We start from the raw sequence: 24199 nt of genomic DNA, 5'->3' as shown, positions 1-24199 counted from the left end.
ATATTACCCACACACATCTTTAAGGACCCCTGAGTTGTCCTGGGAGGTGCCTTTACTGAGGGATTTCTCTTCATTGACTTCCTGGGTAAATTGATTTTAATAGCCAACACTTGGGGCTTTTTCTCACGGCCTCCTCTTTCAGCAGCGGCAGGCTCCGTCACGCCCTGCCATATTTCTCCACTCAGGACGTCTGGGCTATTTTCCAAGGCTATTGGAATAAGAACTGACGAATCCCTTTCAAGGTCCCAAGGAGATAATCTCCTGTCATTTCTGATTTGCATAACATTATTTAAAATTTAATGTAATGGCATTAAGCTATTGAACACCCTCCCTTTTCTGTGAGCCCACATCTGTTTGCACTGTGTGCGTATGTGCACAAACTTGCGCATCTCTGTATGTGTATTTAGAGAGACACTGTGGGGACTCATCTCTGATGGGGGTGACAGGAAGACCCCTTCCTCCCACTGCTCCTCTCTCTCATTCCATCTCCATAGAGCAACCCCCACCTTCCAATCTGTCCCAGCTAACACAGAACACAACCACACTGCACTGATATAATCAACAGATAGCTCAAAGCAAATGAAAGAGGTATCAGATCTAGCTACACTCAACCTCTCTCACACACACGGAACAGCTAACAAAGCAGTGAGTTCCAAAGTACAGAGCCAAGGCATAGCCCAAAGGACAGAAGACCGGATACCATTCCATTTGTCGGATCTGTACGTGTCCTACTTAGAAAGCTGCAATGGGACTCAATTAAGCTGGAACCAAGACGAGCTGATAAATTAATTTATTAATGAACACAATGGAATGAAGGATGAAGGGATGAGCTTGCTCATTTGTTCAGGGCTGGCTAGGCCAAACAGCTCCACTACAATACCAGGCTTTGATTGGGAAGGAGATAGGTCAAACCGGGATTATGCAACGGAGCCTTTAATAGCTTTGTGATGGTTTTGTGAGAGGAACAACTCCATAAACAATGATCTTTAATTATATATATATATATATATATAAAATATAGTATATTAAGTGTTTTGTTTAGTCTACTATGTAGTCTTGCCTTCTTTTTGTCTTTGTAATCTCACAAATCATCTGCACATGTAACACAGACACATTACTGAAACCAACAGATATGTCGGTTTACAGCCAAACAGGCATACAAATACTCTATAACAGTGACGATAGATAAGAACACACACACAAACGCACACACACACACGCCATCTCTATTCTCTGTGGTAGAGCATCTTCCACACATTAAAAATAAATTCATTCAGAGTCAATTTGGGGAATGTTTGGTGATGCAGGGCAGGAATATCATCTAAGCAGTGGGAATTGTAGATTGCTCCCTCTCTCCCCAAGGCATTCTCTTTGTCTATCTATTTGGTGTGATTAAAAATACAATGATGAATGCATATTTCTTCCAGATGAATAACTTGAAGGGCTTGGCAGCAGATGAATCAGGGAGCAGTGTGTTGGTAGACAGACTAGCCAGGTCAGATGGATTCACAGTCAGATCCTCTGTAGGCTGGACTTCCTCAGCAGGGAGCGAAAAAAAAAAAAAAATGAGGAGGTCATCTGGACAACAGTCCATAGAACCACATAGGGCTGGATCTGGTTAAATTCACATCAAAGCTGCAGGAAAGATTTTTATGTGATAGTACGATCTAATCACCTGAAAAATTGAACTTCTATTCTCAACTGTTCTCTCATTCTCAGTCTTAAGTGAACTTTAAAGAAATTTAAGTTAAAAAATATAAAACATGGAAACAACTGTCACAGGTGAAAACGTGGCACTACCACAGCTGTACTGTACAGCTGTACATCCAATGCAACAATTCGCTGAACACTTAAACGTATATAAGGACTTGTCCACATCCATACATTTAGATACCTCAGTACCAAACATATGAAACATAACTCTCCCCAATGACTGGGGAGCATCTGAACTTGAAGGGGAGTGTTTGAGGCTCATATCCCCAGTAGATGCTGCTCCTGGCAGGGCTACTGAGCACCCTCCACCCCCATCCCATTGCCCCTGCGAACCAGTGAGAGAGGAAGGCCCGCCTCTCCTTACATGTCAACTTCAGACAGCATGCCTCTTGCTGCCTCAAAGCTTTGATACCAAAATAGTCCAGGAAGCCTCTGTCTTAAAAATGCCCCAGCAGACCTTGATTCTGGGGATAGAGGGAGGGAAAAGAAAGAAAGAGGTTGGAAAGAGAGAAAACACAAGAGAACTAGAGTATTACCAGAAGAAAGAAATGAAAGAAAACAAAAAGAAAAAAATTATTTGATTGCTCAACATCGCAGTGCACTGCAAAACACAGAAGTAATACTATTCAGTCTGACCAGCATTTGCATTGAAAGAATTCTGATAGATTTGTCACTGGGGGCCTGGATGAAGTAGAAAGGTGTGAAAGGCCCCTACAGGAGAGTAACACTGCTCTCCTCTGAGGCTCTTGGCTTCCAAAGATTTCAGAGCATCCACATTTATTAAATAATACATAAACAATGTTATTCATAACATCTGAATGAAAAGAATGCTTTAATAATAGAACTGGTGGTGATTTTATAGAGCCGAGGAAATGTTGAATATTGGAGAGGACAGGGTCTGTTTTTAATGATCTGCAGCTGAAGTCAGAGAGAGTGGGATGACGGAAAGAAATAATCAGACATTGGAGAGAGAGAGAGAGATGAAGGAACGGTCTGAGAGACAGAGTGAAAGCTTAAGGGCATGTAAAATCCAATTCTTGACCTGCAAAGAAACATTACACATTTACCTCTCTATACATTCACCAACTTTATTACAAACAGTGGGTATGAGGTTTAAACTAGCTTTTAAATGAGGCAATGCATATCACATGCACATTTAGAATTTAAAATAGCTCACTACCCAGTAGGGCTGCACGATTTTGCATAAAATGAGAATCACGATTTTTTGGCTTAGAATTGAGATCACGATTCTCTCACGATTTTCTTTTCCAGTATAAATATTTATTGCACTTATTAACTGCACATCAACTTCGTAACAGTTGAGACTGAACATAAACAATAAATAAACATAAAAACAACAAATGTATCACGTTTTGTTGTTGCCGCAAAATGTTGTACTGCTTGAAATTCCGTCTCCACCATTGCTCGACGCTGCGTGTATAGAGCAGGTAGTGCAACAATAGAAAAATAGTTGCGGGACGGCACTGTGTAGCATTTGTCTAGGGTGTTGATCATTTTCCTAAATGCCTCGTTTTGCACAGTGTTGATGGGAGCCATATCTTTGGTCAGGTGATAAGTGATAGCCTCCGTAATTTCTTTGTGCCTGCGGGAGTTTGACGTGTATAGGGAAGCGCTGTATAAGGTTCCCGTTATTGATGTTTGGGTGGTTGACCGGGACGGATTTTCTCCTGTCACTTTCTCGTCATCCCTGACTAGGGTTGCCAACTCCCTGAAAAATAAATAAGGGACACCTCGTGGCCAGGGCCGGGCGACCCAGTTGTCTTCACCCTTCCCAGTGTGGTGAATTTTCTAGCTCTTTTTTTGTGTGTGAAATTATTTTTTTAACCATTTGACTTGAAGTTGATTTAAGTAGATGCATATTCTATTCTTTGTGATATGAACACATGTGAAACAAATGATCATTTAGCCATTTATTTTTAGCTCAAAATGACAACATTAACACAGTAAAACAGGTCTCTTTCTTAAACAGAAGCCTGTCATGCTTAACTTTTGAGAATATAAGTAAATCTTTCTTTAAAAGCACTCTGTCCTGCTTAACTTAAAATAATAGAAAACAATAGAAAGAAAAATATTCTTGTAACAGTGCACATTTAGTGCATTTAGTACAATTGGCTTCAGTTGAGGTATTATTTCAGCTTTTCTAATGCTAATCAGCTGCTCCTGTTTGTAAACCCGCTTGTTCCCATGATTACGCATCATAACTCATCATCATTATTCATCTATGTATTACTTTTATGTATTAGTCATCAATTTGTTGTAATCATCTATCCTTGCAGTTGTTTATTACACAAAATAAATTATATTATCACACTTCTGGCCACATAGCGCTGATATTCACTGCACATGCCCATATTAACGTTTTCCAGCCAGGTGTTTTCCTTTTCCCATTCTTCCCTTTCTCTGAGGGGAACAAACATTGCTGCTCTAATGCTGGGCTCACACTGTGCGATTTTTGGCCCATTTTGAGCCGATTTTTGAGTGATCGGACCGATTTTGGCCTTCATCGTGCGTCGCTGCTCAATCACAGCTGCCTGATCAATGTTTTTCATTAGCAATTTAGCAAAGTTGATGGTAGTGGTGTGTCTGTGTGAGTGAAAGACAGAGAGAGCGAGCGACAGATTTTCTGTTATAACCTTCATGTTATGGAGGCACAGTGTGAGCACTCAGGTCACATCAGAGCATCGGGCGGTATAGTGTGAGAGTACATCGTGACATACGAACTTCTAACCCCTGCGAGTCAATCGTGCAGTTTGAGCAGGAGCTGAATAACGTGACTGAAAAAAAATCGCACAGTGTTTGCCCAGCTTTAGGTGTACTGTCATCCGAGACTTGCACCGCAGAGTCGGCGTTTGTTCCCCTGTTGGCCATGCTTCTTGTTGTGGTCATCTGTTGTCTTCCGGTATTTTCTCCGCAAGCGACCTTTCCTCGACCAATGAGATGAGCGGTAATCTGAATTGTCATACTCGAATTGTCATAAGTGTGCTGTCAGCTCATTGGTCACAAAGCAGGAGAGGGGCTGGGAATTATGTTTTCAAACAAAGTGTTAATTCCATAAACATTTATAGACTACTTTTGATTCTCACTGTATTACGGGACAAAGTGCGTCCCTTATTAGCTCAATACGGGACGTGTACTTTTGTTTCGAAATACGGGACGATTCCGTATTTTAAGGGACGGTTGGCAACCCTATCCCTGACGTGCTCTCCGTTGTTTTTCCCCTGCTAATTTTAGCATCACACGGCACAGCTTCTGTATCACGTGGTATAAGGCTCCGCCCTTGTCATTTGTTCAGCAGGAAGAGTGAGCGCTTGTTTTCATGCAGATTACGTCCCGGATCAAAATGCGGTACAATCGTTGTCGTCTTTTTTTTTTTTTTTTTTAAATCGTTGTCATTTGGAAATGAGATCGCGATCTCGATTCATACATAAGTATGAATCGAGATCGCGATTTTCTAACGATTAATCGTGCAGCCCTACTACCCAGCTGGTGAAATCTGCTCTTTAAGAAAAGTCACACATGAAAATGGGAGAGCAGAGAGAAGAAGAGTCCAACAACATAACCGGTAACCAACATCCAGAGAATATATTTAGTTGAACTGGAGTAGTAGTAGGAATAATCCAGGTAGTTTTTCTGAATACTTTTTCTACTTTGAATATGAACACCCCCCCCCCAAATGGCACACTCCTCAGCTATACATTGTGCATGTTATGTAGATGTAAGGTTTTATCTTCTTCTCGTAAGCCTGCAGTATGCAACCATGTGCGCTTAGTAAAGTTTGTGATGAGGTGATGAGAATAAAAGGATAAATGACACGATTAAGGATAAAAGACTCTGAGTGGCCTCCTATTGGTTACTTGTTTTGCATTTTTTACCAGTCGTCAAGACGGCAGTATTTCCACTTTATTGTGAACTGCTCAGAGGGCAGATGCAAGAGCTAGCCAGTGGCCACCTTGTATGTTGCTCCATGATCATTCTGTGTGAACAGACCCATTGCCTTGTTCAAATCCAAGCTCACCTGTTCGCTCAACATATAAGTCTGGGTTAGCTTGTTAATTCAGCAATGCCTAGCGCTAGGCAGATGAAAGCCCTTGCACCTGTCAAACAAACTGCTGGAACTGTGATAAATTAATGATCAAATGACTCACTGAGAAGTGCAGTGACATTACCAAGTCCTGTATGCACCAAAGCTATAGAAATAAAGATGGAGTGAAAAGGAAAGGGTGTGAAAATGACAGAAAGAATGAGTAAGAGAAAGAAAAAGAGAAGACATAAAGAGAAAAAAGATAGAGAGACAAAAGAAAAAAAAGGAGGCGAGGAAGAATACCAAAGTAGGAAATATGAAAATTAGACTGTAAGAAAAAATAGGGGAGAAAAAAGAAAAAAGAAACTGACATCAAAACATCTTCAATGGAGAGTGTGGAGTGTATGTTTTCAAAGAAAGATGAATAGTAAGAAGTAGGGACAGCTATAGTGCCCTCTAGTTTGTAAATTATGCACAAAATAGAGGTACACTTACCATGCTACTTTATAATGGTTTAAAGCTTTTCTGGATTACAGCTCTGCTTTAACCAAATTTCTATAAACATACGGAGCAGACTGAAAAAACAATTCAGTCCAGAACTCTATCCCAGGCCTCCTTATTCACATTAATAATGTCTATGTGTATATAATGTTTACCGGATTAGTTATAAATTTGTTTATCTTGGAGTGAGATGGCAATGACATTTTTAAGAAGACAAGGAGGCACAGATGTTTGATAATTATTATTTTTCTATACAAGCATACAAAGCATACTAAAAGTAGCAAAAACAAATGTGCATGTCTGTTCTAGTGCTTTAGAAAGACCTTACAGCATTTAGGTGCTTCTTAAAGGACCTTTCACTTAAATTCACTCCTTTTCTATTATTTAAATGCTAACTGGACTACGCTCTTAAAAAATCTCACAGAGCTGTTTGCCTAGTATGTATCTAAAAGCGTCCAACCAAACTGAAACACTTGCCACAGAATTATCTGGTTTTTTGTTGTTTATTTTTTCTTTTTTACTGTGTTCCAACACCGTAGTCAACGCAATATTTTGATAGAAGTACATTTTTATTAGGGACGTAGACAAAAATATTATCAAATAAACTGTTGTCAAGAAGGGTTTGTGTAAACAATGCATGCTGGCGGCTTTTGCTTCTTTAAAGAGTTAGTCATACTGTGGATACTGTGCACATTTTTATCCCTATTGTCGTCCAGGTAGTGTAGCACAGTGCTTCAGCACATCCTTTATGCAGTTATCCAGCAAACTACCAGACTTCCCCCTGCTGTTCCACGGGCCTTTGATAAGAACAGAGGGAAATTAAAATCATGAACCTGAATTATGAATCCAATCACAAGATACCCTGCAAAGGCTCTTTCACTGCGTGGCTATTTCTCCTCTCTCTCTCTTTCTGTCTCTCACTTTTACTTTTGTTCTTTGTTTCTCTTTCAGCCATGGTGTTGTTCATTACATTTCTTTTTCTCGATCCCACATTCTCTCTCCTTTTTTGCTTGAGGAGGATTCAACTGCAAGCACATTCCATAAGAACTAGAGAAAAGCGAGGAAAAAAGTTTCAAACGATGATAACACACAGTTTGATAAAACTGACAAGGGACTCAATTAAGGCTTCCCTGTCAAAGCATGAGTGATATTTTATTAAGTGGCAGCGTGCCATTCGATGGGTACATCAAGCGACACATCTGTAGACGAGAAGGCTGCGCCAGCCGGGTAAGAGGGACACATGTTGCCACTTTCAGGAAACATCAGTCAAACCTCACTTCATCACGTCTACTGAAAAATTAAGAGGCCCCGTTATTAGGATGCTCATTTACTTTTTCATGCACCACCCCTAATATTTGAGGATAGACTCTTGGCACCCCCTCTTTTTTTTGCTTTTATTTCGAACACATCGCAGCACAAAGACTTCTGGTATGAGCTTTTGTTACACCAGCGTCAGAACACCAAGACCAAGATTCTGCCACAGCTAAAGTGAAAAGATCCAAAGGCTTGCATTGCTGCTTTTACACATTTTTAGGACGACAGGTGTCCTTGTTTTGCAACTGTGTCAAATATTTAAGATGCGATTCTGTTTCTACGATACAATGTTCAATGTATTAAAACAATAAATGGTAGAATTTTCTCCTGAATAGATATTAAAGTAGTCATTTAAATATTTGTATATAGTAGGGCTGCCACAAACGATTATTTTGATAGTCGACTAGTCACCAATTATTTTTGCGATTAGTCGACTAATCAGATCATCATCCATTGGACATAAAACGTACAGCTTATTGCACCAGCATGCATCTGCTCTTATATAACTATCATTAGTGTTTAAGGTATGTGCTAACTAAAAGGTATGTGCTAACTAAAAATAAAGACAAGATGATAGTTTATTAAATTTTAATGAAATTTGCAGATTGTTTCGGTGAAGTTTAATAAACTCCTTGCAATGTAAAATATAACAGGACACCGGAGTATATTCTCGAGCATCTCACACTTCTGATAATCAGTTGTCTGCTTGACGTTTATTCAGCTGTGTAAAAACTATAACTTTAATCTCAGCCAAACCGATTTACTCAGGAACAAATAAAATACAAAAAAAAAGCCAAACAATAACATTTTTAAGTTATCTAAGTGACTTATATATCATGTTTAACCTGAGTAGCGAAAGACGGCGGTGGGTTTGAAAACGATTTGCAGGGAGTCCGGTGTTCTCACGGGCTCTAGCGAGCCTTGCCCCTGGCTAGCTATCGAGCTAGTGGGTAACAGACGTCTCCGAAAACGTCGGAGCGCTTTTGAAAATATGTGGTGTCCTGATAAACTGAGCAGATATTTACACAGTTACATTCTCGCCTGAAAATATGTTAAACGTTTATTTTGTGACCCAGAAAGAATAATAAGAGTAATATTAAAACTAAGTAGCTGCCGCCATTGTTGGAAACTGAGCTGGCTGCGCTATGAATTCTGGGACAGAGCTACTTCTTCTTCTTCGGGGTTTAACGGCAGCTGGCATACTTGTACATGCAGTGCTGCCATCTTCTGTTTCAGTCCGTTATTACACTCTTAAATCCTACTACTTATTCCTGCGGCTTTTGTGATCTTACAAAGCTTCAAACAATGCGTCGACTATTAAATCAGTCGTCGACGATTTTGATAGTCGACATAATCGTGACTAGTCAACTAATCGTGGCAGCCCTAGTATAAAGAATATATTTTAAACATAAGAGCCTGACCATATTTAAAACAGCACAGATTTATCCAGAAATACACACAACTGAAAATACTCTAGTGTTTGTGCCTTGGTGTTCCTATTTGAGATGAACATGCACTGGTACACCAGTTTCACAAAGCTGCAGAAAGCACAGGTGAAAAAAAGGTATTCTACTTTCTTAAAATAAAATGTATATTTTAACAGTCACTTTTATTTTAGTGTCCCACACATCTCATTGCTTTGTCTCTAACATATTTGTATTAAATATGAATTAAAACTCATTTGATTGAGACTCTTTGTAAAATGGACTGTATTACTATTTGTCCAGCAATGCGAACAGAGGATTTGACCGTAAATATTACATTTGAGTTCTGTTGTTTGTAGATATTCAGCAAGTTTCTCACTACTTTAGATTTCCGTTTTAAGAAAAGTAAACTTAATCTTTCGAGAGCACAAACATGTTGATGTTGTTAAAAAGAAATCAGCAGAGCTCTGATGTGCCTGGAAGAGGCCGTGGTGTTACAGTAAGAAGAAACTTTAATTCTAAAGTCTCTTTTGTAATTGTTGTTGTAGAAATCTTGTACTGCTGAGAAAAACTAGATACTCCCCTCCACACACACACACACACGCACACACTTTCTCACATACTACATACATGTGTGTGTACGTGGGTATACATGTTGCTGTACACAAGTATGGTTTTGCATTCAAACTTGCCTGGGATGTTTGTGTATGGTTGTTTGCATTCATCTCCACATATGCGAGTGCATGCAGGAGCTGACACTTGGTTGTACAGGAGCTCAGTGCTGACCATACATAGTCTGTTTCATCTAGAACAAAAGCTCTGTTGGAGAACACAAAAGGCCAGGTTCAAAAGCATTGCAGGCGTCAGGAGCCCAGGCCTAGATACATGAAACAATCAGTGTAAACTTGTCTAAAGCTAAGAGGGCTGTGATGCACCTACAACAATGCATCTCATGCTCAACTGCAGCCACAGCTCTGTCCACATAAGACAAGATTAAAGCTCTAGGTAGATCAAACAGTGCTGATGATTAGTGAAAAGATTTGTGTGCATGTGTGTGTGTTTTTTAATCATTGAATAATATGTTGCTCCCGAGACAATGCTTTATGTATGCTGCGCATGATCAAAATCACAGAACTCTGATCTGTGTTGCTGCCATGATTGTGTGCCAGAGTACCTATGTGCACTTGCATGTTTGAATGGAAGATTTCTTTACATGTAACAAATGATAAAATTAATGTTGCAATGGATGAGAGTGGGTATATGTGGAACTTACACTCAGTCATATCTCAGCAGCAGTCACTGGCAATACACTGATGGATTCAAGAACAAGTAATGTTGTTTTAATGAAGACAAAAGCACACACACACAGCGCTATAAATGTGTGAAGGTCTCAATCTTTCTCCTCTCCGTTATTCTTTCATTTTCTCTGCTCTCCTCCATCCTCCTCCACATATTTATGACTGATAGACGTGTGTGAGTCAATGCTTTCATCATGACTCGACTGGCTTAGTTTGAAGTGGCCTGCTGTGCTTACTGAAGTTGATGAGCTACTACTTGAGAATTTGACATTTTCATTTAGACGGTACTATTATGATTATTTTCCACCGTTGGAAAGTGGTTTTGCTATTCTAAGTTAGTTAAAAATTAAAACAGGCTTGTGTGTGACTGAACTGAATTTCAATACCTTTAAAAGAAATAAACAGAAGTTTCACAACAGTAACATCTGGCAACCATCACTTAATGACAGTAAAATAAAGTCTTACAAAACTAAGGATAGGTTTTACGTAAGCCGGTGAGGTGTAATGTGTTTTTTACCAGAGCATCGTAAATATAATCCAATCTGTATTGGCCAGGTCAGTCATTTTTATGGACTGAGTGCTGCTGTGCTAGTAAAGATTTCAGATTCGTTTAGCTTCTGTATAATGCCTACTAAAATCCGCCTTTGCCACAGTACTATGCAATCTTTTTGCAAATTTTAAAGCTAGACCAGTCTCTATACAAATTAAAAACAGGTTATTGGTACGCAAGTGAATGGAGGATTAAAAAAAAGATTGTATGATTGTGTCTCTAGGTTGGTAGCCTGGAAAACCGAGACACTGCCAGCAGCACACTCAATAATCAATCTTTAAAGATAAAGATCAATAATAAAGATTGATATTTTTTTTATTTTCAATTTTAAATGAACAATGTCAACAAGGGTGTGACTATGAAAACTTTGAAAGCTATGGTTTTCACCCTTTCAAGTTAATGATCTCTGAGGAACCGAGACATTTCTGACCTTTAGAAATATAAATTTTAACATCAAGTATATATCCTGAAAGATTAAACATTGATTCTAATCCATCCACCACATATCGTGTTAACCCTTTTTACCTTAACGTAGAACAAGTCTGCCAAAGTTTCTTTGTAAGCATGTCAAGTTTGCATTTCTTACTTCCAAAGAAATTAATTTTACAATACAGAAACAACATCAAAGAAGAAAAAAAAAACAATAAATAAATAAAACGATGTGAGTAAAGCCCTATGTTTGACCCTCGTTCTCTTCAAATTCCTTATGGTTTGGCAAATGAAGATATAAATACACATACACACAGAATGTTTAGTCTTCTCAAAATGTGTACAAATGTATCGAAAGTGAGGTAAACAATTTCAAACACCCTGCTCTGTGTCAGTCCCACTGACAGCTTATGCTAACAGACCAGGAAGGGGTGATAAGGGTGATGCATAATAGTACAATGATTTTACCCTATTTGAGGCATAGGTACAAAACGAATATGGAACAAAAAGAAAACAAACAAACAAAAGAAAAACAGTTAGTTGGTGATGTTGCGTAGCATAACAGTACTAATTGGATACAGATACATTTGTGGAGGAGAGCTTAACAGGCCTTTAAATTATGCATTAATCAAACAAAGCTTAATATGAACTGACAAGGAGCCTGGCAATCTGGCAACCATCTGGAAGACAGGCCTGTCAGTCAGGAAGAGGTGAGAAAGAGGAATGGCTGAACTCTGGGTTAACCTAGAGAGAGGAAAGAAGGCGGGAGGAGAAAGAGCAAGAAAGAGAAGGACACACGGCCAAGAAACATGAGGCAAACAATGAGAGGTGGAGGTTGAGAAAGACAGTGAGAGATGTTGGGTTTTAAGGTTACAGACAAATATGAACAATACAGAGGTTTATTTCAACACTAATAAAATGGGTGGGGGTCAAGTATCCCTGATGCAAATAAAAGTTCAGTTACAAAGGCCAATTTGACAGCTTTGCTGAGAAAGGCCTTGTGGGACATTCATTTATCCTCTGTACCAATAGCCACATAATCCGTTTTGTGCTGCACACCTATTCAGACAGTCACACACAAATAACCACAAACATTTGCAGAACTACTTCAAGAAATCAACCAAACACAGTGATGATGTAGTACTACACAAGAACCCCTTCTTTCTTTCTCACAATAGCACACAATCCACATTCCGATCCAAGTATCCAATACCTCACTTTAACCAGACAAATAAACTTGTGGCATGTCTGACTGCTGGTTGTACCTCATGAACCCAGCTGACAAGCAGTGTTGTTGTTGTTGATAATATAGTTGTTGGTTGCAGTCGTGTGCTGTTGTAATGCTGCGGGTGTAGACCAAAAGCCCACAATCAAACGGTTCTCCAAATGGCGGAGTTCTACCACCGAGCTGATAGGCTGCCATCTGCAGCTGCTTCCTGCTGCAGATGGGGACACAGTAACGAGGCGAACAAGAAGAAAACTGACAAGACTGTGATACAAGCAAGGAAAGATACTTCTACCGGCTTGTGCTGCACTTTGATTCGCTCCCTCCAGTGGTTAGTGATTTTGATTTCACCCGTCTGTATTGTACTTAGACTCCTTTTCTCCTTTAAAATCTTAGTCTGATTTCACATTGTTCTCCACCTAAGTTATGTATGACAAATGCCTGGGGCCAAATCACCATCAAAGGAACATATCGAAGGAACACAGCGCTTCCCAGCTTCTTAGAGATGACAGATGTCACTTTTGAAGTAAGCAAGGGGATGAAAGTGGTAGGGATGTGACGGGCAGCATGAGGACAGCTTCTCCGCCGCGACCTGCCATCATCAGTGCTGCTGAAGCTTAATGGGGAGAGACTGGAGGGGCCTGGAGGCTTCAATGGCCGTCTAGGGTGTCTGCCTTAGTGCCCAACAGGGGCCAAGCTTTAAATAAAAACCTATCCTACAAGTAGTGAGCACCCAACCTGGCAGCCAGTCAGCTAGCCAGCAACACTACTAGTCAGCCAGCCAGAAAGCCATCATCCCTCTGCCACCCATTGGGATGGAAGTGTCTCCCTCCGTTACACTGGCTGTTCTGCCAGTGGATTCGTCAGGGTATAGAGAGAATAGCTAATCTGAGGGAACCAGCAGCCCAGAATCAAAGGGCCACTGGCTTCTCTCTTCCTTGTATGTAGCAGCGCTCACCTGGGTACTATCCCCAGTGTGACAGAGCGAGCAGCAAGAGGACTTGGTAAACAAGGCAGAGCAATGCAACTTTCAAACAGAGAGGCAGCTAGTGCAGGGAAACCAAAACAAACTCTTAACTCAGGAAATTCACAGAACGTTTTCCCCCTGCCTTCCCCACTGTTCCCTGTGTCTTTATTGTGGCTTGATATGTCACCACTGTCTATATCTCCTACTTACTCAGGACTTCAAGTGGCTGTCTCTATTTTGCTGGGCCATAAATTATTCAGTGCCATGTGTCTTCTTAGTATCTGCGCTTTCCATTGGGTTGCTATCTTATCCCTTCTTCTGAAAGAAGGGCTGGTGCTTTGAGACAGAGTTTGCAAAAGGTAACACAGGAACTTCAGCACCGACAACCACTTTCTTAGTAGGAGCTCTTGTCAAGTACATATATTTGTTCCAGCACAAGGAAAATATGAAAAAGAAAAACAAGAAAAAAGTTGTATCTGAATACAACATGGAACCCAACAAGCTCCACTGCTGCTACTACAACAACTTGGACTTGTATCTGAGCTAAAAATAATGACAGTATTCCACATAGAGGAGTGTGTGTTTTGTTTCCCCCAGCACATGCGTGTGTGTGTTGGTGGGTGGGTGGGTGGGAGCCCAGAGAGCTGACTGTATGTAAATAGCCATATGAGACTGCATAGCATTACTGTCCAGACATTGAAGAGGTGACCTGATCCCAATTAATCACACAATCCCAGGGAGAACTGTCACATCTCATCTCCATCAGCAGTACCATCCTGTTCTATCTCCCTGTCTTGTCATCGTCTGTTCCTCCATCTCTTTTTGCCTTTCTTTCTCTCTCTCTCTCTCTTACACACACACACACACACAGAATCCATACACTACCAGGCCCCTCACCAAAATTCCCCCTCCCCATCACCTCCATGCTTTTATTCAAACTCACAGGGTCTAGAGTTGACAGGTCAGCTGGCACGGGCCATGCGGTCCCCACCTGTCCCCTAGCTTCTTCCCCCAGAAGGCAATGTGCCAGAAGAGCAAAGAAAGGGCTCTTTACAGATATCTTTACAGCTGCCAAAACAAGATGCAGCCTTAGGGTTTCCCATCCCCCAAAGAGATTCAATGTTTGCATTTTACCACTATAGGTGAAGGAGACCATCTATTCTACGGTTTATTAGTCTCTTCAATAAACCATAAAAAAGATTGCGACAAAAACATTAAACATCGGTGTGAAAGGCTGGTTGTTTTACTGAAATGTGACACGATGAAACTCGCAATGTAATGAACTCGAAACATCAACAGACTAAGTGACCGTTATTGTAAATGTGGAATGTGAGTAAGTCTTTACAGGTCTATTGACTGACACGACTGCTGCTGTAAGTCATTTTGAAGCTTAGAGTGATGACTTTGTTGGTGTCTCACACAAATGCACATACACACAAGTCTGAGCTCTACCTTTGCAAAGAGCATCATTAAGAAAGTATAAAGGGAAATGTGACATCCCAGGTTAAGTATCACTTTATTTTTTGTCTTCTAATATTCTTTTTTGGGGGAAAGAAAAGTTTTTTTAGATGACCTGAAAGAGGACAAAGGATTTGCAAAAAAATTATGCAGTTTGACTCCTGTGTGACCTGAAACTGAAAAGACTGGTCTAATGAGGGTTGTCTGTCGAATCTATAAGCAACAGTGAAATAGAACACATTCCCATTTTTTCCAGACATTGATACAAGAGGAGATCAAAACACTAGGCATGTCTATGAACACTGCACAGTGGATACAGGAGTCATGTCGTAGCTTTGTCTTGATTCATCCTGATATAACCATTTTGAGTATTCCCTTTGAAAATGGGAAAAGTGGCATCTTGTGAAATCACAGAAGAAGTCAGGATACTCTGTATCACATGTCATTAAAGTTCTATTGTTTCATCCATCTGTTAGTAGACTTTTTCTTGTCAGCGTGTTCAAGCTGTTCCCTATTGTGCTGTTACAGTTACAGGACTGTCACATGAAATCTGAAGTCTAAAGAAATTCTGGGCAAAGTCATTCAAATCATTTATAACAGCAGTTACTTTTTAAAAAGTTGAGAAATTTTTTTTTTCCTTTACAGCTGTTGCTATGAAAAGTTTAATCAATGCAAAGTAGTATTTTTAAAACATGTAAACAAAATCCGTGGCAATTAAACTTCATAAATACTCCTAACTCTGTTTTTTTAATTACTTCATGGTCTTTACCCTTTTCTTTTTTCCACACGCTTTGAAGATTTTTTCTCCAAAATCTGCAGAACACTGGAAAAATCAGGATGTGCACAAAAATAAAAACAAGAGCCTAAAAAACATAGATGATCCCAAAAGATCCAAATAATATATATTAAAAAAACGTGACTGGAATAAAACTGGAGAACTGGTATATAAACATGTGGGGACGAGGTGAGAATCAAAGGGGACACAGGTCTATAAATACCCAAAGATTATAAAAAGATACAGGTGTATCCAACAGACAAATACAGAAAGTATGTCATATATTAAATATATGAAAGAAACCTACAAAAATGAACAAAAGATCAAAATTTCTATGAAAAATTATTAACATTTCTTCACTAAGAAGCTCATTACTTTGTAGGTACAGAGTAGAACGAGAAATCTAAGCTAGTCCCACACTGACTAATCATAAAATGCAATTTAAGTCACATTTACAGACACACACAACCTGGCTAAATTAATAAGATGCCAAGGTTGTAGTTGTCATGTCTTTGGTTATCACTCACTGTGGATACTTGGAAAAAAAAGTTCATTCCTGACCTTAGTAACTTGCAGAACCTTCTTTAGTAGCATCAAACACTATCAAATCTTAATTTTAGATGCATGCATTTTAGATGAAAGACAATCTAAATTATGACTTTCCCTGATGAGCACTGCTATTTCTTGATTGCTCCCAACTGGAAAAAATAAAATAAAAGTTTATTTTCATAAATCGCGATAGAATGCTAGCCTTCGAAGGTGTAGCGGTTAGCACATTTTCTTGGCAAGCAAGAGGCTGTTTGTTTAACTCAAGCCAAAGAAATACATCCCTTTGGAGGTGCATCAGGAAAGGCATCTGGTGTAAAACTGTGCCAAAACAAACACGTGGAGCTATCCACTGTGGCAAGGGAGCAGCTAATATAACCCTTAAGAAGGACAGCTATACTTATTGACTTCACCTAACCTGAGTTGCCACTACTTCACTTGAAGTGGTTAGAGTTAACAATCTGAGGAACACAGAACGACCAAATCATCAGAAAAAAGCATATGTTACATATATTCATGTGGCCTTTGGCAAACTTGAGGTATGCTTTAGTATTTTTTTTTTCCTTAATACCATTCGTATTTTGTGTTTTTATTGCAGTTTACATAGAAAGATAGCCATCCATTTTCTTAACTGCTTATCCCTTTTTAGGGTCAGGGGAGGCAAACCTGGATATCATGGGGGAAAGAAGCATAACCCACCCACCCTCTTGACAGACGTATTCACACCTGTGGTCAATTTAGAAGGGGGGCAGGAAGCTAAAGTACCTGTAGAAAACCCAAGACAGTGCAAGCAGAACACAGAAACTCTACACAGAAAGGCCACAGTCAGCAAGTGGATTCAAATCCAGGACCTCCTTGCTGTGAGGTTACAGTGTTTTAGCCTTTTTTAGCCATTTTTCAGCTGTGTACATATTGAAAACACTTCTTGTAAAATTATTTGAAAGGTGTTATGTTGCAGGTATGGTTCAAGGCATGGTTCATTGGTGTATGCATCTATTTACAGGGCGGGTCACTTCTGAAACTCTCTAAACTCTCCTCCTCTTACATTGTTTTGTGTGCTCCACCAATCCTCTTTCTACCATTTTCTCATGCTATAAAAAAAACTGATAACTGGATGAAAAAAAATGTAACAGTGGAATATGTATTTATCATGGCAATGAGAACCAATATAAATGACTCTATTTTAAATCATGTTAATCATCAATACAGTTCCAGAAATGTACAAAAGACAGGAGCCAGTAATGGTGTATGTCACAATCATAGACATATCTAATGACAGCAGGACTATAGAGGCATTGCCAAAGTAGGGAACACCGTGCTGATGTTTTTTAAGTATAAACCAATTAACTTGGGTATTGTTTTCATAGTGACAACAAAAGCCAACTTAACCCTAAACTATGTTCTTTCAACTCAAACAATACTGTTCCCCATAGTGTTGTTTCGGCCTAGATTTATCCAATAGATAATTATTTTTAAGTAATAGAAAATCCTTATAGATTATGTAGTCCTAATAGGAAAACATCCTAACACTGTGATGTCGGATGTCCATTTTGTTGAAAGTACAGTGCCGAAGACTACAAAATAAGCATCTTACTTCACCACATGTTCTAACCCAGTTGTTTTATTCAGATCATATAAACAAGAGCGACCTATGAAAAAATATCTGTTCAGGCTAATTTGATGTTTAATATTTCTTCTTCTTTAAAACTCTAACTTTGCACTTTGCATGGATGTCTCAAAGCTATGAGCGCACTGCCAAAACTTTGCCTTTGTCCTAAAACTCTTCACTCAGGTTGGGTGTTTAGAGGCAAGCTCCACTTACTGCTCTCCAATGTTGAGATTGTTATGACAAAGAGAGCATAAATTAATTGAACTTGTTTGTCTTTTTGTATTTTTCTCAGCAGTGCGCACACAGCGAGTAATTTCTCTCTTTTGAATCTGCAACAAAAAAACTGAAATGTCTGTAAAAATGGAGCTATTAATGAATCTGTGTTAGTGTTTTAGATTAATGCCTGAATGTTGCAATTTGGTATTAAAAATAAAAAGTGATGCATGAACTTATCAACGTTCCAAAGTAACAGAGTAACTGGGGATGCCATGTGGTCTGATGGTAAATATTTTGGTGTCCCTTTGCACAAGTCAGCTGTTCCAGACAGAATTCAGGTTTGTAGGGTGGAATAGTTTATAATAATACAGGTCTGGTCTGAATAATACTTGTGCTGCACCTGAGTGCTAATCCTCAGAACCCTTTTGCACAGTGCCCAGCGATTTCTAGCAGAAAGGTTTCCTATATCAAAAGCGTATTGATTTTCTTTCATCCTTATTTTATTGATCTAAATTGTTTTACTCTTTGGAGAGAAACAAATTTGTGACATGAGCTAAGTGAAGTAAGCTAGCACTGGATTATTTTGGGTAGTACCCAGCCATCCTCCATCCATCCATTCGCTTCCACTTATCCTTTTCAGGGTCGCGGGGGGCGCTGGAGCCTATCCCAGCTGTCATAGGGCGAGAGGCGGGGTACACCCTGGACAGGCCGCCAGTCTGTCGCAGGGCTAACACACAGAATTCATACCTATGGGCAATTTAGACTAATCAATTAACCTATCCCGACAAACTGCATGTCTTTGGACGGTGGAAAGAATACTGGAAAACCCCAGCTGGCATCATGTCTGTTTACTGGTATGGCGGTATTTGAAAAATCCATGTCATACATTAAATTATTACCAATATACTGCCCTAATATTAACAAAACCTAAAATTATTTTCCATTTTTATCCAATGTGTTTATTTCCTGGACTGAACCTTGCACAGTTGAGCTGCTCTGACATATCTACTGTAGACCCAGCCTTGGGTAATTATGAGCTACAAAGCTCACTGCCCTTGTCAAGATCTCACTACCCTTTCCAAGCTAGCTCAGTGTATAAGGGGAGGGGGCACATTCTGCTGTCTGGTTACCCCTAACACACACACAAACACACCTGGACCATGGCTGTTTACCTGCCAGGTTAAAGGGCTGAAGTCAGTGACAGAAGGAGATTTAATAAGGAAGCAAGGAGTTAGAAGGGGGTGAATATGCAGCAAGAGTAGAATATGAGGTAGAGGGGCAAAGAGGAAGGAGGGTGGAAAGAGAATGACAGTACAAAACAGAGGGAGGGGGTGAATGGGGGTCACAGAGTGATGAGGGGGTTAAATGCCACAAATGCCATGTCTCAAGGCCTCATAAAGACAAGCTCTGCATTGCTCTCAAGGTCAGGGCATGCACACATGCACCTGTCCAATGTTAGTGGTGGTTTTGTGGGTGGGTGGCTGGGAGAGCATGTGTGAGTGCTTCAGTATAAAATACACACAGTCTTGCTTCTTAGAGCCTACTGTGGAGGACAAATGACCTTGCAAAAATAAATTCTGACCACATTTAAATGGGGGGTTCAAAGAATCTGATGTTTCTGAACTTGTGTGCAACAAATGACAAACAGAATATTTATTGATATGATCAGAAAAAGAGATCTAAATGAACTATGCAAGAGAATAATCACTAAGAAGGATTTGATATACTGTAAGCTTTAAAAAAATGAATATTTTATAGTATAAAAAGCAATTAACTTTGGATCTTAGTTTGGCAGGGTAGCATTTGTGTGCTCAAGAAAACCTTGTGGCCATTTATTAACATGGTATGGGCAAAAAAATGCATACAATACCACGATTTCCTAAACATTCCATGGCATTATAAAGGAATGATAAAGGGACCACAAAAATCACCCAACACAAACTTTTTCAGCTTTTTTCCTCAGTGATACGACCTTGGCTGGTTTTCATGCTAAAGAAGAAACACTTTATTCCAAAAAATCCCATATTGTTTTGTTAAACATAAGTCACTTGTGTTAAAAACCAATAGTGTGTGACTAAGCTTTTTTTGATTATCTTGTAATGGGAAGTCTATTAGCAACTATTTTATTTTCCTGGCATATTTAGTCTTGTTAAGGCCCCATTCACACAGCCCTATCACTAGTCAATGACCAGATGGAAAATCTCCTTTTGAGTTCAACTGGTTGAGAAATACATCAAAAAACAAAATTTAAACAGGAGGTTGATGACAAATCTCTGTGTAGATGAAGCCTACTTGAGACTGATAGATGTATTTTTTAAATTTTAACTACTACTTACTAATCTTGTTATTCTTAACTACAAAATACCTCCCAGTGTGTGTGTGTGTGTGTGTGTGTGTGTGTGTGTGTGTTACACTAATTTATCTGCATAGATCTATGCCCAAAAACAGCAACAAAGCCAGACACTGAAAAATAACATGGATACCAGTCTGATCCTTTGATCGCTTCCAACATACAGTAACTTTGCCACCTAAAACATTATTGTCCAGTGAACTTAACAGGCAGAGGCAGCTTTTAACAAATTACAGGGTAGCATTAGCATTAGGCAGAAGTGCATGTTATATGAGACAACCAATTAAGATCACTTATGGCCAGGGTAATATCCACTGATTTAGGCCTGAAAAAACGGCTTTGGTAGGATTATCCCTAGTGTAACCCGATCTCATTCTCTTATATTTAAACTCACATACACATCCAGGAGTTGACACTACATGTGTTGCAAAACCTTATACTCACAAATGCACGTGTGCACACACACACACACACACATAACAGACACTACACAGATGACAAGGCAACTGGGTCTTAGGCTGCATACATGTGCATGCCGTTGTCATTCCCAGACAGACAACAATGAATTACATTCAAAACTGCAGACTACGGACATCGAATATTGTTTACTAGCACACGCATGTAAGCGTTAAACATTTTTATTTAAGTTATTATAATCAGGAGTAAGAACGTACAAACTACCAATCTTTTGTTTTCAGTCAGGGCAAAACATTACTCCATCGTGACGGCCAATAGTGGACAGTTAAGAGTACCGCAGGACAAAAATATTGCTTTTTTTAACCTGTCTCGAGCCAAGAGTACCTGGATCATCTATTGATGGAAAATGAAGATATGAAGAGAAACTATGAATTTTCTGCCCTGGCAGCTTTATTTAAATATCTGAAAGTAGCAATGTCACTCCCAGAGCTCCAGTTCAGGGACATCTATATCTATCTTGTAGAGAATCGCTCACCTTACACTGCTGACAGGACAAAAGCTTTCAAAATATGAATTGCTGCGGAGAAGCAGGGATTGGTGCAATTTGGCCTGTAAGGCAGGGTTAGAAGAAGTGCTCTCATACGTTGGTGTCATACTCTACACTCTTCTGGGAGCTGTAAATAAACATTATTAATGCATCCAATAGTACGGCAACTATCTGGCACTTTGACCAAGTTAAACTTGTAGATGTTCAAAAGATGGCTGAAGGGCAAAGGACTGCAGGTACTGTTTTTATCCTCCAGGTGGGCATGTCACAGTAGCTCTGATATCACATGAAAACTGTGAATACAAAATGTAACTTCAGATAAAAACAAGTGCATATAGAAAAAACGTGCCTTTAATAATATATATTAAAAATGGAATAATCCTACAAAATACCAGATCAATCGAGTTATATTCCAAAGCTTCCCAATTTTCTTCAGAGCACAATTTCATATATGTGCACCACCCATGAAAGTGCACAGTGGTCAAACTGAACCATATCCATCAAGATGCATGAAGTCAGAAATACTGTCTCGCTCATGCCGATCAAACCCTGTGTACTGGCATCTTTTAAACAGGACAAATGCCAATTCTGAGCAAATGCAAGGTTAAGTATTGATAATACAGTTGAGATCACTGTACTCATATATGTAATTGAGGCAATAAAGCCATGAAATGACATCATTATGAACTGTACTATCCAGAAGAACTGAAACAGTCACTTTTTTTCACTGTTTTTTTCTCCCTCCTTTGTATGGTCTGTACAGCAACCACTGAACATCTCCTCACCACTTATGCACACTAGCCAAACCCAGCATGTAGCATGTTATGGATCCCAGAGTCTGGTAATGAACTAATGGCTAATGCTCTACAGCCATTTGACTGACATGACAAATCCACAAGCTCTGTTTGCCTTTCACCTACTTGTGGCTCCTCTGTACTGCCAAAAGCCCCATTAATTCTCCCCATGGGCAGTTTTTAAGGCATCCACAGAAAACCATTGAAACGCAACCTAAAACCACAAATGGGAGTGCCAGTGTAAGCTAAGTTTAAACTGGCACAGTGGAGTGTATTTTCCTTCACCTCGGAACCACTGAAGCTGACCTCGACATGCAGAGAGACAGTTTAAGGGATGTGTTCGCTGGTGTGTCTTGGCTAGATATGTCTACTAGATCACCAACTGTAACGAAATGTAGCATTGTCAGGTTGTTGTGGTGGGACTCTGTGGTGAGACTGACCCCCACTTTCCCTCCACTTCTAGCAACCACAAGTGCATCTTTCCAGGGGTCAAGACAGGAAAAGAAATCTGTTTAAGAGGAGAAAAAAAATCCATCCAAGACCCTGCACAATTCCCATGTCTGAGGACAACTTGTTTGCCTCAAATATGGCTTGGATGAATAATCTTCAGAAAGTAAGAAAAAACAGAATTAGTCAACAAAAGAGATCAGTAGTTGTACGTGGCAGAGATAAAAATAAAAGCAGTTGAGTGGCACTAAGCCTTTAAATCTTTCTGGTTTTGAAATAGCATTTTTGGCAGTGGTTTGAATTCATCAGTCTAAAACAAAATCCTACAGCCTGCCAAAATGTATGACACAGTTGCTCTCTATGAGAACATTAGTCCAGCAATTTGAAACCTTGCACTCACAAATCACCGTACAAAGCACAAGAGGGAACAAAGCAAAACTGACCTTTCAAATGATTAAGCTGAAACATTATCATCATGTTCCTTTTTTTCCCCCCTTTCCCTAGATCAGAACAACTGGTTTACCAGTTGAGAGCTGGCAAGGGCAGAGCCCATCTATGATTTCAGTTCAGAGCTGCTGGATTGAGGGGCCAAGCTGGCCAGTGCCCATCTGGAGCAGGCCAAGTGTCTGATCCACTCAAGCTCAATGCACAGTGGTGATTACTGCGATGGTGCAGTGGTGGTCATGGTGGTGTGTTATAAATATAAGCCCAAGTCTGATCCTGCTTGTTCATAAACAGAGGTTTGGAGCTGCTGTGGGAACTAAGCACAAAGGCCTGTGGGCCTCTGAGGGCAACTGAGCTCCATAGCCACTATGCTACCTCAGGTTTGTCTAGCCAGCTGGTGTTGTCTCACCAGCTGAGGACAGCTGGGCAGCAAATGAGGGGACTTAACAGCAGAGAAAAAGAAAGGTTGGCACAGGAGTGATGGTAGCACAAATATGATGGTAGGAGTAAGGGAGCAAAGTGAGGCCAGAGGACACAGCTTTGAATTACCTGGGAGATCCCACTGCATTATGTAAACCTAAACACAGCTTCTCATAGGCTTACTTACTTGAGACTCAATAAGATTATTAAGAATCATTATAAGATAATTTAGATCAATTTTTTTTTAACCTAGCATGAAAACAGCAGTGACTAGCCAGTACAACTTTCTAATGAAGTATTTCTATCGTGCTGTCTACTAGTCAGAGCTTGGGCCAACTCACCACCAACTCCCTGTCCTTTTCAACCCCTGCCTGCCAGGAGTCACATGGCTAAAAATGCCCAGTCCCTGCACAATCCTATATTAACATTAGCATCAAGGGTTAAGCCGCTAATGCTGCCAGCTGTGCATAGCTGCCCCCTGCACACCAATCCTCTTTGAACAATAAAACAGCATGGGGGCACTACAGTTGGGGTGGGGCAGTAGCCCCTAGGGGGTACGTTTGGTTGTAGTGCCATCTTGCGCCAATACCAAAGCCAACGTTAGAGTGGCCTTTTATATCATTTAAGCATAAGATAATCAATAAAAAAAACAAAAAAAAAAATAAAGTTATAATTAAAAACTTCAAAGATTATCCACAATAAAAATCAACTAA

The sequence above is a fragment of the Astatotilapia calliptera genome, chromosome 1 (assembly GCF_900246225.1).
Source record: "Astatotilapia calliptera chromosome 1, fAstCal1.2, whole genome shotgun sequence".
Taxonomy (NCBI): Eukaryota; Metazoa; Chordata; class Actinopteri; order Cichliformes; family Cichlidae; genus Astatotilapia; species Astatotilapia calliptera.
The sequence above is the reverse complement of the archived record's forward strand: the minus strand, read 5'-3'. Positions refer to the sequence as shown.